The sequence below is a fragment of the Vicugna pacos genome, chromosome 31, assembly GCF_048564905.1.
Source record: "Vicugna pacos chromosome 31, VicPac4, whole genome shotgun sequence".
NCBI lineage: Eukaryota > Metazoa > Chordata > Mammalia > Artiodactyla > Camelidae > Vicugna > Vicugna pacos.
In genome coordinates, this window is record NC_133017.1 from 19,889,753 (window position 1) to 19,903,458 (window position 13,706).

Consider the following 13,706-nt stretch of genomic DNA (forward strand, 5'->3'; position numbering starts at 1 on the left):
CTTGCACTTTCCAGCTGATTAGTGATGCTGAACACCTTTTCATATACCTGTTGGCCATTTGTATGACTTCTTTGGGAAAATGTCAATTCAGATTCTTTGTCCATTTCTAATTGGGTTATTTGGGGCTTTTGTTTGCTTTGCTATTGAGTTGTATGAGTTCCTTATATATTTTGGATATTAATCCTCTTATCAGATATACGGTTTGCAAATATTTTCTCCCATTTTATAGACTGATTTCTTATTCTGTTGACTGTTCCTTTCCTATGCAGAAGCTTTTTAGAAGCTGATTTAGTCCCATTTGTCTATTTTTACTTTTGTTGCCTGTGTTTTTGGTATCATGTTCAAGAAATCACTGACAAGAAAAGCAATGTCAAGCTTTTCCCCTATGCTTTCTTCTAGGAGTTTTACAGTTTCAAGTCTTACATTTAAATCTTTAATCCATTTTGAGTTGATTTTTATGTATGGTAGACAGAAGACAGAAATCCAATTTTATTCTTCTGCATGTGTATATCCAGTTTTTCCCAACATTATTGGCTGAAGAGACTATCCTTTCTTCATTGTGTACTTTTGGCACCCTTGTCAAAGACCAGTGGACCATAGATGCATGGTATTTCTGGGCACTCTTTTCTGTTCTACTGGTCTACTGTCTTTATGCCAGTATCTCATTATTTTGATTACTATTGGTTTACATTATAGCTTTGAAATATATTTTGAAATCAGAAGTGTGATACTTACAGCCTTGTTTTTCTTGTTTGAGATAGCTTTAGCAATTCTGGATCTTTCATGGTTCTATATGAATTTTAGAATTGTTATTCCATTTTTGTAAAAAAAATATCATTTTAATTTTGGTGGGGATAGTATTGAATGTGCACATTGCTTTGAGCAGTAAGAACATTTCAATATTAAGAAAGCTTCAGGGTTGTACACTTTTCCCCCATCTTTAGGTCCATGCTGGCTTCTGAGAGTCAATTGCCCATTTTCTTTGTTCTTAACTGCCCCCAGACCTTCACACTCAACACTTCACTCTGGGTGAAGTGAGACAGAAGTAGGTGTCCTGGGAAATGCCTCAGAAGACTACAGATATTGAATGCGTCCTTCATTCTTTCTCCCAAGGAAGACATCTCAGCCAAGGCGATCTCAGTGCTTACGTGCGACAGCTTGGGGGAGGGTCTAACATGGGTAAAGTGAAACTGCTGCTCTTACCCATTTCAGTGAGTTTGTTCCTCGATTTCTGCTCATCTGAGACGCTGAAACTCTTAACTGGATTCTGGATATTTTATAAAGGCATTTTAGTCCATACATCAATGTTAAATCAGTGGTTTTGTGGGAGAACAAGGGCTGGAACTTCGTATTCCAAGATCTTGCTCATAACCCCAAGAGTCACTTTCATACCTAGAGGTTCTATTTGATTTCTTTTAATTCTGTTGCCAAGTATTTTTATATCATCTTTTTTTGGGTTTCTGAGTCCTTTTTAATGTGTTTAATAGTTTTAAACATTTTTTACTTAATAGTAAAAAATAGTTCTGTCATATGACACTTTTGAAGGCCTAATTCTATCATTTCTCACTCATGGTAATTTATTTTCTGGTATATTTCATCATTTTTAGGCCATGTGTTCATTCTTCTAGGAGATTTATCAGCAGAGAACCTTTGGAACTTAGATTAAGAATGTGTACCACGATGGTTTTCATTTGATTCTGCCATGTTTCACAGAATATTATCACCCAAAACGTGTTTCTATCTTAACTTTTTGGCATAAGGATTCTTGTACCTAATAAAAATCCGTCCCCAAATTAAAATGAAGACAAATTCATGGTTATAAATTTATATGAAAGATTTCATGTTTCTATTCCAAGTATAGATTGAGTTAGCAAAGATGCTGTAATACTGCTGAGTGCACTTCTTCTAGCTCTTGGTTTATCTGAAATTCTTGCACTTGAAACAAGTGCCACGATTACACATTTTTGTTTCACGTGGATTCCAAGGTTCACCTCCTGACTTTCTGTAGGCATAGGTTCAATTCCCTCAGAGGAGGTGAAATTTCAGCTTACACATTAATCCCTCTAATTTATTTCCTTCCTTCTTTCATTCCTTCCGTCTTTCCTCCCTCTCTCCCTCCCTCTCTCCATCTTCTCCCACTTTCTCTTCCTTTTCTTGTTTAGGTAATATATTCATGTAGCATGAATTTTGAAAATACAAAAGGGTATATATGAAAAATAAGTCACCCCCATCCCTGAGGCCCCCCTATCCTGGTCCCTCATCAGATGGAACCCTTATTATCAGTTGCTCATGTACTCTTCCAAGAATATTCTATGTATATTTACGTGGAGTTTTTTTTTCCCCATCAGTGTGTCACCACATGATACATAATCTTGTATATCATCTTTTTTCTTATAAAATATATACTTTTGGCGCTCATTCCCACTCTGTAGATAAAGAGCTTTCACTGTTCTTCCTAATGAGGTCATGGTATTCCATTACTTGCACATAATGTCTGCTGTTGATATTTTAAGTCTTTTGCTTTACAAACAATGTACTGCAATGAGACCTTTATATATAATCACTTCTACACACAAGTGAGTACACTGTAGGCTAATTTATAGAAGTAGAATTATGATCTGAAGTATATCTGCTATATACATATTAAAAAGTACATGTTTAAAAGCTCATATATATGTATACATAAAAAAGAAATGAAAGAGTGTCTATTTTTCCATACTCTCCCAAACATAGCATTGATTTTTACTAATAGGTAAAAATGAAGTTTTAACTGAGATTTTCATTTTCTTTTATCTTCTTATGAACAAGACTGTTCTTTAATAAATAGTTTAAAGGTAATTCATATTTCTTTTTCTGTAAACTTTGTAGTTACATATTTTGGCCATTTTTGTGGTGGTTGTAGGAATTTTACTGAATCAAAGCTAAGCTTCCATCATATGTGCACATCAAGTAATAACATTATTCTACTCGGAGCCATTCTCGACACTGTTGCTATAGCAATTCATCCAAATAGTAAACTATGCTCCTGACCTATTTAGATTCCCCTGCTGGCTCTTTATCATAACAAAAAACTCAACACCATAGAATGATAAGGTAAAGCTCCCATCTTCTGGTCCCTATTTATCTCAATTCTCAGCTTGAGTCATCAACTATTTTACACTTTCACCAAATTGCTTCACACACCATGTTGCTTTCCCAATGGTGTATCCTATTCCTAAAATATACACCTCTCAGTCCTCATTTCAGTTACCAACCTCCCACCCTCCGTCTTTCCATAGTCACACCTTTTTCTGAGTTAACTTCTACTCATCCTTTATGATGCAGCTAACTATGACCTCTTCTGGTTTCTTAAGCACCACTCTTCTATATACTGCCATCGCCTATTACAACTATTAAAATTATCTGACTGTGTGACAGCCTTTCCACTGGACTGAGAACTTATCACAGACTCTGTTCTACTAATCTTTGAATTTTTAGAGTGTAGCATGTGCCTCACATACAACACGTATTCAATAGTACTTATTAAATAAATGAATGCACTCATCAAAGAAACTAAGATAACCTTCCCCAGGGACAGAGAATTGGAAACAACATGGGAGGACAAAGTGAATGTGACAGTGCACTCTTCTTTCTAACCATGCCCTGCCTTTCACTGAACACACTGCTGTTAGGTGTATTTGGCTTCAGCTTGCCCAAGAAGCAGGGGATACTATGACTCTGAAAAGGGGAATGTACACACATTAATGTGTGTGTGTGTGTGTGTGTGTGTGTGTGTGTGTGTTTTCAGGTGGTCACTGAAATGGTAGAGGACACACATAAGAGTAAACATCGAAAATTTAAAAGTGCATAAAATTGATTGCTTCAGAGTGTGACAAAGTATTATCAGAGCCTGGAAGGACTGTTGCCTCTCCAGAAATAATGAATATTCTCATCTGAGATGAATTAGTCTAATAAGTGTTGATTACAATCACCATCATCGCAATAATGCAATTGCTATTTTGAGCAGCACTGTTTTTTTTAAGTTTTTTTTTCCATTGTTGAGATGATTCAGTTGTTTCAGAAAACAAAACAAAGTACAAATGAGTGGGTGACTTTGCCCTGAAAGCCCTTCTTAGATGATTAAAGCCCCGGCTGTCTCAGTGCCAGTGTGATACAAGCCCCCTTCATAAATGCCGTTTTGAACAGTCAGCACTACACTGAAGGTCTGTCTGGGCTCTTCACCTGGGCTGAGAGTCCCAGAAAATTGGATTAATTCTCAGAATCGGTATGCTCCCTTCTCACTATACTGTCAGCATCATGGTTACAGAAAGGAAAGGAGCTACTTAATTTAAAATGCTGGACCTGAATCTTCTCTTTCTAGGTTATCTGATCTCATTGAACCCTCGCTGAAAGCAGATCAGAGGAAAAAGGAAGAAGAGGGTTTCCAGGCTCATAGCGGTGGCTATAGTTTCCTGCATTATAGACAAAACGCATGTCTAAATTCTAGCCTGAGAAACCAACCATTTTAGGTAGGACATTGGATTAAAAGAGACAGAAACCCAATTTAAAAAGAAAAGAAAAAAAAATCCTAAGAAAAAAATGTAGATAAGAGAGAGGTTTTGTTTTATCTGTTTTGTTTGAAGAGTACTGGGGGCTTATATACTCAAACAAAGAGTTAAAAAACCAACTTCAGAAAACAGAAAGTAAGGCAGTTCTGGTCCTCAGGCAATGAAGACCAGGGGTCCAGTGCTGTCAGCTCTCTCTCGCCCTCTTTCATCTCTGGTTTGGCCTATTAGTTTCACTCTTATCATAAGCCAGTATCTTCACACAGTGGGTGATTTTGAGTCTAACAGCAATGGGTTCACAACCTCACAGCTTCAGACCAGAGGAAACAGTTCTTTCTCTACAGCTCCAGTTAAAAATATCCTGGAAAGGAATCCAATTAGCCAGGCTCAGCTGGAGCCACATGCCCACCACTTGGACAAGTCACTATGACGAGGGGGTGGGGAGAATTACTTTTGATTGTTCCCAACTTAAATTGTGTCCACCCCTTCGACTATCACTGAACTTTGATGAAACTGCTGTCAAGGGTATGGAAGTTCTATGAGAACCACAGAGTGGGAGGTGGAAAAGGGGGTACTGTCAACAGCAGGAAAAGGAAGGGATTAAGGCAGAAAAAAAAATCATCAACCTCAGTAACCACCAACATAACATTGATTTTATGGGATGTTATGTTCTAAGTTCTAATAGTTCTCCTGATAAATGAACTTTGTGAACTTACAAGTTGGGGACCGCCTATATCTGAAAAATTACTCAAGGGGAAAAAAAGACAATGGTTATGGGAGAAAGTGCATCATGTCATTTCTCATCTGTTTTCCCCTTGAAGAACAGGCGTGGCTTTCCTTTGGGTTTTCAGTTGTCCCAATGAGGTTGCTTCCTTAGTTGTTAGGCCAAAGCCATTGACCTTTAGGTCAAGGCCCAAAGTCAGTCTGATTGTCAGCACTAACAAGGGATATGTAGTACAATCTCTTTTATCCTCTGTGGATTGAATGAGGAAATTCTTTACTTTCTAATAGAGTATAAAACATATAGGTTATCTTGTTCAGGTCAATTTTTATTACATGTAATACCAAAGTTTAGATTAACACCATGCAGATAGTATGTATATAATACTCTCTACATTTTACTCTGTTCCAAAATTCCTTCTCTAAAGTTCACATAGAATATCCCCTCTGATGAAGTTTCTGTAGGAATTATCCTTATACTACCTAGAGATGTTTTTGTTAGACAATTACTGTGTAGAAACAGTATGGTGTCTAGTGTATTTATTTTTTCTATATAAATGTCAAAATAATATGAATGAATATATCTCAAAAGCCATTCAGTGCTCACTTGGCCATATAGCCCTGCCCTAGGGCATCTGAGCAACTCATCAGATCTGAAGAAAGACCTATAGGAATACACTGTAGGAAAAGTTACTCAGAGATTTTTGGCAGAGAACGCTGGAAAGATTTTTGAAAAGTCATTTCATGGAATTATTTTACAAATGTTAAAAAAAATAAAAAATCAGGACATGGAAAGTTTCCAAAAAGGCAACATGCAAAATCCAACAATCAAAACTGAAATATAGTTCGTAACAGCTGCCAGGTTCCCAACAACTTCCTAAGGAAAAGCTCACAGAAAAAACAAAAAGTTAACTTCTTGCGTTTGTAAGGTAAAAAATGCCCCCTTCTTCTATTTTTTTCTTTTCTTTTTTTTCACTGTGGAAGAATATAAGATTTCATAACAACAGACATGCAGCTTGCTTTTGATTGAGTCACTTTATGCAAATGTTTCAGTATGCCCCCCACAAAAAAAAATGAGGGAGAAAATACTCTTCCATCGCTGGCATTTTTTATATACTCACTGGAGCATCTGAGGTGACAGCATGGTCTTCAGATGTCATGTTCTGTGATTTAGCCATAATCATTCACTTCGAGAGCCACTGAACTAAAGAGTTTTGCATTGGGAACACTTTATGTACCTAGTGTGAAACAGGCCAGACTTCTTCAAGTAACCTTCAACTTTTACTGCAACTGATCTCAGATTTGCAGCATAGAAGAAACAAGTAACAAACCTTGCCCTGTCTGTCTTTGACCTTTTAAAAATGCTTCTGTGAGACATGAATATTTTTGTTATTTTTTCAGCTGGTGGTGAGAAACCCACTGAGATTTGCATTTGCTCTGTTGCAAGGCATTTTGACAATTTACTTTGGCCCTGAATTATTTCTTTTAGTCAGATACATTTAACTGTCCAACTCATCCCATTGGCATAGATGGAGTATTAAGTGGAATTAAATATTAACAAGCTCAAGTGACTACCATTTCAATTCAAAGGGAAATTTGATCTCTGGGAAAAGAAAATGGACTTTCATAAACAGAGTTAGTGGTAACTCGTGATTTAACTTTGAATAACTGTCTAATATTTATATATATCTCCCCAACTTTTAGCTAGACTTCTTGAAATTCACAATTTCAGAAATTATGTTAGGAGAAGCAATGGCAAGTACCCAAAGAATGAGTGTCTTGAAATTCAGCAGTTGTATTTTTCAAGTGCAGAGAGGCAGTAATTGAGTGGAATCACCATACATGAAACAGCTCAGTGTTAATTTCTCATGTTTTGATATTTTTTTATAACTAGCTGAGAATGGACAGTGAAAGAAATGAAGTGAAAATTAAATCAAATTAGAAGTCAGAAACTTTTAGTTCCAATCCCAGCACAAAAATCATATGTCATCTAGAATAAACTACTTCAACTCTTTGAGATTCAATTCTTTACATGGGTATTCGTTAAGGATTGCTGCTATAACAAACAACTGCAAAAAACTCATCCATTATGTATTAATAAACCAATAATTATTACTACACAATAAAATATATCCTCTGATCAAAAAATTTAATGAAGATTTTCTTTATCAGGTGAGTCTTAAATGGCCCTTCTGTCAAGAAGTAATTCAGTCCCCTTCTACACTGTGGCTTTTTTTCCACTTTGGAGTTCTTCAAATTTTGCTCCACAAAGAGAGAGAAAGCAAGAGAGATCTTGGAGGGTGATTTGGGAGCCAGACCTCAAAATAGCTTGCATCATTTTTGACTACATTCCATAGACAAAAACTCCATGACATCCACGGAGTGAATAACCTACATTAACTCTGAAAATTAGTGGGAAAAAAGTGAATTCCCCAGATGGAAGATGAGCTGAAATGTTGGACATGTAGCATTGTAGCATTGTTCATTACAAAATATAAAATGAGCGGGGTTAAATGAGTTTTTCACACTTCTCTCCAAGGGTCCATATTTTAGTGGAAAAATTAAGGAGAAAATGCAGAGTAAGAGTCAAGGAAAGCAGAACTAAGTTAAAGTTGCAAAAAGCAGCATAAAACACTAGATTTTGAAACCTTGGGGAGCAAGACCCATGTGTAATATTTCTCGTCGTTTTTCATACATCTGCATGCAACTTATGGGCACTTATTAATGCTTGTTATTGATGATACTGGAGCTGCTAGACTTGAAGATGGGATGAAACTGGTGAAGAGAGCAAAATAAAGGTTGGATATTTTTTAAGACACTTTTTCGCCTCAATATTATTACCCAGTCTTGGCATGGACAAAAAAGTCACTATGGAACCAAACAATCCGCTCAGAAGAGAACACCCTCCTACAGGAACACTCCCCTTTACATGAACATCTCCATCTCTGCTGAAGAACCTGGGTCACATCCTCAGCCACGGCAATGCAACTGTGTATATCATAACAGCAAGAGATGCTTTCTAGGGAGAAGGACAGGGTTTCCAAGCTCCTCAAATTTTTTTTATTTAAAAATTTTGTATTGGGTTTATTTGTTGTTAGTTTTTTTTTTTAGATGAAAAACAAACACTTGTGGATCAAAGAGTCTTGTTTTTGTAGGGAGTTTTCCAGAATCCATAAACTATCCACGAAGATAATTCTTCAAAAACACAATGATTTCAACAAAATAAAACAAAGCTGTTGGACTTTTGCCTTAAGTTGTTAGAATCAAAGCCATGTCTCTTAATTAGAAAACCCTTTGCTATAGCCTAGCCTCACGCCTTGAAGTTGCTTGCTGATTTCTATCAGTTCTGAGGCCAATTTGAGCCTGGTCTCTAAATTCTACGGGACAGTGAAAACACTGTCTTAAAAAACACCCCCATACTCTCGCACCAATAGAGAAACAGATAAACTTCTGAGAAATTGATTAATAGCCATTATTTATTAAGTACTTAATTTGTGCCAGGCATGGTTCTAAGATGTTCGTATGTGTTAACATAATTAATCTTCCCTTTGAGAGAAAGTTACCATATTGACCTCATTTTACAGATGAAAAAACTAAGGAACAGCAAGGTGAAATATTTTTCTCAAAGCAACATACTTGGAAAAGAAGCTGAGCCAGAATTCAAACTCTCATCTTTTGACTTCAGAGTCAAGTTCTTAACTGCATCACATGTTGCCTGTGGTGACATGAAATATCACAGTCAGTCATTTCCAACCAAAAAAAAAAAAAAAAAACTGAACTAAGGGAATTTTGTTAAAAGAGGATGATGCATCCACTTTGAAAATTAGAGAATAAAGAATAAATATGCTAAAAGTACATGCTCTAAGATGTGTCTTCCAGCATCTCTGACATGTAAAGAGCTTGGAAGTCATCACTCTCATTTTTATAACCAGAAAAGAACTGAACCAACTAAAAATTACAACTCCTCTGAGAACTACCAGAGGACTGAGGGTGTATGGAAAACTGCCACGCCAAAATCTGGACAGACAGATGCCTCCAAAGAGTCACAGCTCAGATCTGCTTACCTGACGAGCAGAAAGCACTGGAACCATACACTGGTAGGAAAATTTAAATGGTGATTTTGATCAACTGCTGGAGACTGAAGCAGACTAACCTGTGGGAGAGGAAATCCTGGTGGCCACAGTCTTAAGGGAGCTCCAAACTTTCCTGGGCTTTACCTCCAGGACCCCTCCAGCTTCTCCTGGTGAAATGCTGAGAAAGAGCCCCTCCTGGTGCCGGCAAGGAAAGGGGAGGAGTAACAGTTGTGAAATGTGCCTAAAGCCTTCTTCATAAAGAAGGCCTACTCTTCAGGAAAAATAAAACTTCCCCAGAGCCTTGTCACACCCGCGATAAGGCCACGTCTCTCTCTTCCTCACCCTCTAGCTGTCATGATTCACCTGCAGAGGCGAGGCGTTCTAAGAAACACACGTGACGGTGCCCACTTGAGCCCACCTGGTGCCAGGTAGATGGTCATCATGAAGTTCAATCCCTTTGTGACCTACGACTGCAGCAAAACCTACAGATGCCACTTCCATGCCCCTTTGCCCATGTCTGCCCGGCTCAACAGGAGTACAATGTCTGCTCCATGCCCATTTGCAAGAATGATGAGATCCAGGTGGTCTGGGGACACTACCTAGGTTGACAAATTAGCAATACGGTGCAAGTGATGTACCATCTACATCAAGAGGGTGCAGTATGAGACAGCTAACAGCATGATGATCCACATGAGTATTCATCCGAGCAAGGTGTTTATCACTAGGCTAAAATCGGGGAAAAAAATTCTTGAATGTAAAGCTAAGTCTTGACAAGTTGGAAAAGAGAAAGGTTATGACATAAAAAAGAAATTATTGAGAAAATGTAGGATTAAATATAATCTGATGTGTAATCACAGTTTAATTGTAGATTTTCAGCTAGTGTGTATTCCTCTGGAATTTTTCAAGATGTCTCTCCAAAGTTTCATTTCGTTACTGTGTTTTTGCAATTTTGATTAACAATCCTAAAAATAAAAATTGGAAATGCTTCCTGAAAAAAAAAATTTGTGAAGGTCACAGCTCAGGGACACAGACCTACTCAAAGAAAGAGATTCAATCATACAATTACAAAATGGTTCTTCTCCCCCACCCCAAATTACCACCACACCAACAGGCCTCCGGTATAATAACAGTGGATTGCAGCTGCTGGTTTTGCAAGACACAGACTCCTTCTTAGGAGTAATATTTTGGAAAGAACAAAGTCAACAGGGGAAACAAAAACAAGGACACCAGATTCATCGGAAGACTCTGGCATCTACAGCTATAGTAAACATTAAACCCAACCCACTCCTACCCAGATTAACACAAACTTCACACTAAATGCTTATTTAGCTCGCTTCCTGTTCTCCAATACATGATGTCAGGCTTTCAACAAAAATAACAAGGCATGCTACAGAGCAAGAAAAGGCAGTCTGAAGGATCAAAGCGAGTATCAGAACTAGACTCACATATGGCAGAGATGTTGGAATTATCATATGGGGAATTTAAAATAACTATGATTAATATGCTAAGGGCATTAATGGAAAAAGTGGACACGATGTAAAAACAAATGAGTAATATAAGCAGAGAGATGGAAACTCTAAGGAAGAATCAAGAGGGAGTGTTAGAAATCAAAAACACAGAAATGTGGAATGCCTTTGATGGGCTCATCAGTAGGCTGGAAGTGGCTGAGGAAAAAAAATAAGTGAGCTTAAAGATAGATTAATAAAAACTTCCCACACTATCAAGGAGGTGGAAACATAATGTAGATCAGAGGAGTAAAGTCTACCAAATCACATTGTAATTAGTGTACTTGCACTAGTATTTAGTACTAGGATTTGTATCTAATAAGGAGTTCAACTCTTGATTAAAAACCTCTGTGTGACTTTTCACGTCTGGGCATTGGCAACTACAAAGGCTTTACCAGGCAGACGTCAGGTGGGAAAGTTTCCCTCCTCATATCGGACTTGGTGAAGAGCCGTGCACTGCAGTTTCTGAAGGGAGTGATGTAGTCAAGGACTCAAGCCTCTCTGGCTGGTCATGATCACGCTCTGTGCACATATTAATTCCTAGCCCCATTCCTAGCCCTGTGCAGATCCTCCCAGACACCTCGGCTAAGACCTCCTTATGTAGGAGAGGAAGGGAACACCTTGAGGACACTGCACCCAACTCCAACTCAGTACCCAGTACTTTCACACTCCTTGCCTTTACCCCTCTTCCTCCTCCCAAACCCATGGTCCATAAAACAACCAGAGACTTTTTCTGGGGGCTTTCTCAACAGTGAGACAAGCCCCATATCCTGGCTGATCCACAGGACTCTCAAGAGGTGTGTTGTTCCATGGGGAAAAATGAAACATGGGAAGCTGTACTTTTTGATGTCAGCCTCTTGTTTATACCATCTCAGTAAGTGATTAAAGGCTTAACTCTTTCATTTCTGCCTTGCTGCTTTAAATGGCTACTCTGACACCTGGCAGCTGTGCTCTGTCTCTCAGCTCAGCTGCACTTATGAAATCTAAAATACTTCCAACATTTTTTACAGCTCAATAATAAAACAACAAATAACCCAATTAAAAGATAGTCAAAAGATCTTAAGTTATTTCTCCAAAGAAGATATACAAATGGACAAAAACCACATGAAAAGATGTTCACCATCACTAAACATCAGGAAATTACACAACAAATGAGATACCACTACATGCTAAGATGGCTATAATAAAAATGATACATAATGATGAATTGACAAGGATGTGATGAAACTGGAACCTTCATCCATTGTTGATGTGAATATAATACGGTGCAACGGCTTTGGAAAACAGTCTAGCAATTCTTGAAAATGTTATAATAGAGTTCCCATATGACCAGCAATTCTATTCTGTTATACATGCAAGAGAGATAAAATGGAATGAAAGATAAATGAAAACTTGCATATAAATGATTATAGCAGCATTATTCATAATAGCTAAGTGATAGAAACAACCTAATGTTTATCAACTGATGAATGGATAAACAAACTGTGGTATATCCATACAATGGAATATTATTCAGCAATAAAAATAAGTTAAGTATCATTACTTGCTAAAACACAGATAAACCTTGAAAACATTATACTAAGTGAAAGAGTCACAAAAGACCACAAATTGTGATTCAATATATAGGAAATGTTAAGAATAGGCAAATCTGTGTAGGCAGAAATCAGATTATTAGTTGTCTATACCCAGAAGGTAGGAAGGAAGAATTGAAGAGTAATGTTTAAGGCATGTAGGATCTCATTAGGGACCAATGGAAATATTCTAAAACTGACTGTGATGATAGATGTGTTACTCTGTGAAGGTACCCAAAGCCACTGAATTTTATATTTTAGAGTGGTAAATTGTACTTTATCTAAATTATATTTTAATAATGCCATAAAAATAAGTTATACTTAAAGTGTTGAACACTGTATACAATTTCTAAATAAACAAAGATGAAATTATTTAGAAATGTCCCAACCATATCTCTACATAGTTTAAAATTCATCTAATATATTTTCATCCCTTTTGTACACAGATATCTTTCTAGTTCTTAAGATAGTATTTGATACATAGTGATGTTCAATAAATATTTAATTAATCAAAAGTTGCTGCATAAGTATAATTAGAATACCAGCAGGAGAAGAAAATGAGAATAGAAAATGGGAAGCATATAAACTAATAATGGTCCTGCCATTATTTTCCATCCAATAACTAACCTTCCAAGGTTAATGAGAGACATAGATCCAGGAAATTCAGAAAGCACCAAACAAGTTAAATACTAAAAAACAAGTGAAACCATATCTCTGTTAACATATTCAAACTGCAGAAAATCAAAGATAGCTGGGAGGTAGGAGAGTAAGAATTATAGCCTACTTCTTGTCACAAACTGTGCAAGCAAGAAAACAATGGGTTGAATTTTGAAGGGTTGAAGGAAAAAGCCAACCACATAGATTATCCTTCAAAAATGAAGGATAAATAAAGATCTTCTCAGACAAACAAAAGCTAAGGTCATTCATCACAAAGAGATGACCCTCAAGAAATATTAAACTAAGTTATTCAGGGAGAAGGCGAATAATATAGATAATTTTATGGGTTGAATTGTGTCCACCACCAAAAAAAAAAAAAAAAAGATAGCTTCAAGTTCTAACCCCTAGCACTACAGAAAGTGATTTTATTTGAAAAGAGGGTCTTTACAAAGGTAATCAAGCTAAAATGAGATCATTACGGTGTAAACCAATGTTATGAGTGTCCTCTTAGAAAGAGGAAGTTTGGACACAGAGAAAGACATGCATAAAGGGGAGACAAAGTAAAGATGTAAAGAGAATGTCATCTACAAGCTGAGGAATGCCTGAAGTTACCATAAATTTGGAGAGAAGCATGGA

General features: G+C 37.0%; 1 protein-coding gene and 1 pseudogene across 23 annotated transcripts in view; one reads left to right on the top strand and one right to left on the bottom strand.

Moving 5' to 3' along the window:
• The window catches only part of ADAM28 (ADAM metallopeptidase domain 28), a 308,912-nt gene that overhangs the window by 87,934 nt on the left and 207,272 nt on the right, over positions 1-13,706 (bottom strand). The gene's annotated exons all lie outside the window — the stretch shown is intronic.
• LOC116286100 (ribosomal protein uL24-like pseudogene) overlaps positions 9,779-13,706 on the top strand; it is a 44,380-nt pseudogene continuing 40,452 nt past the window's right edge.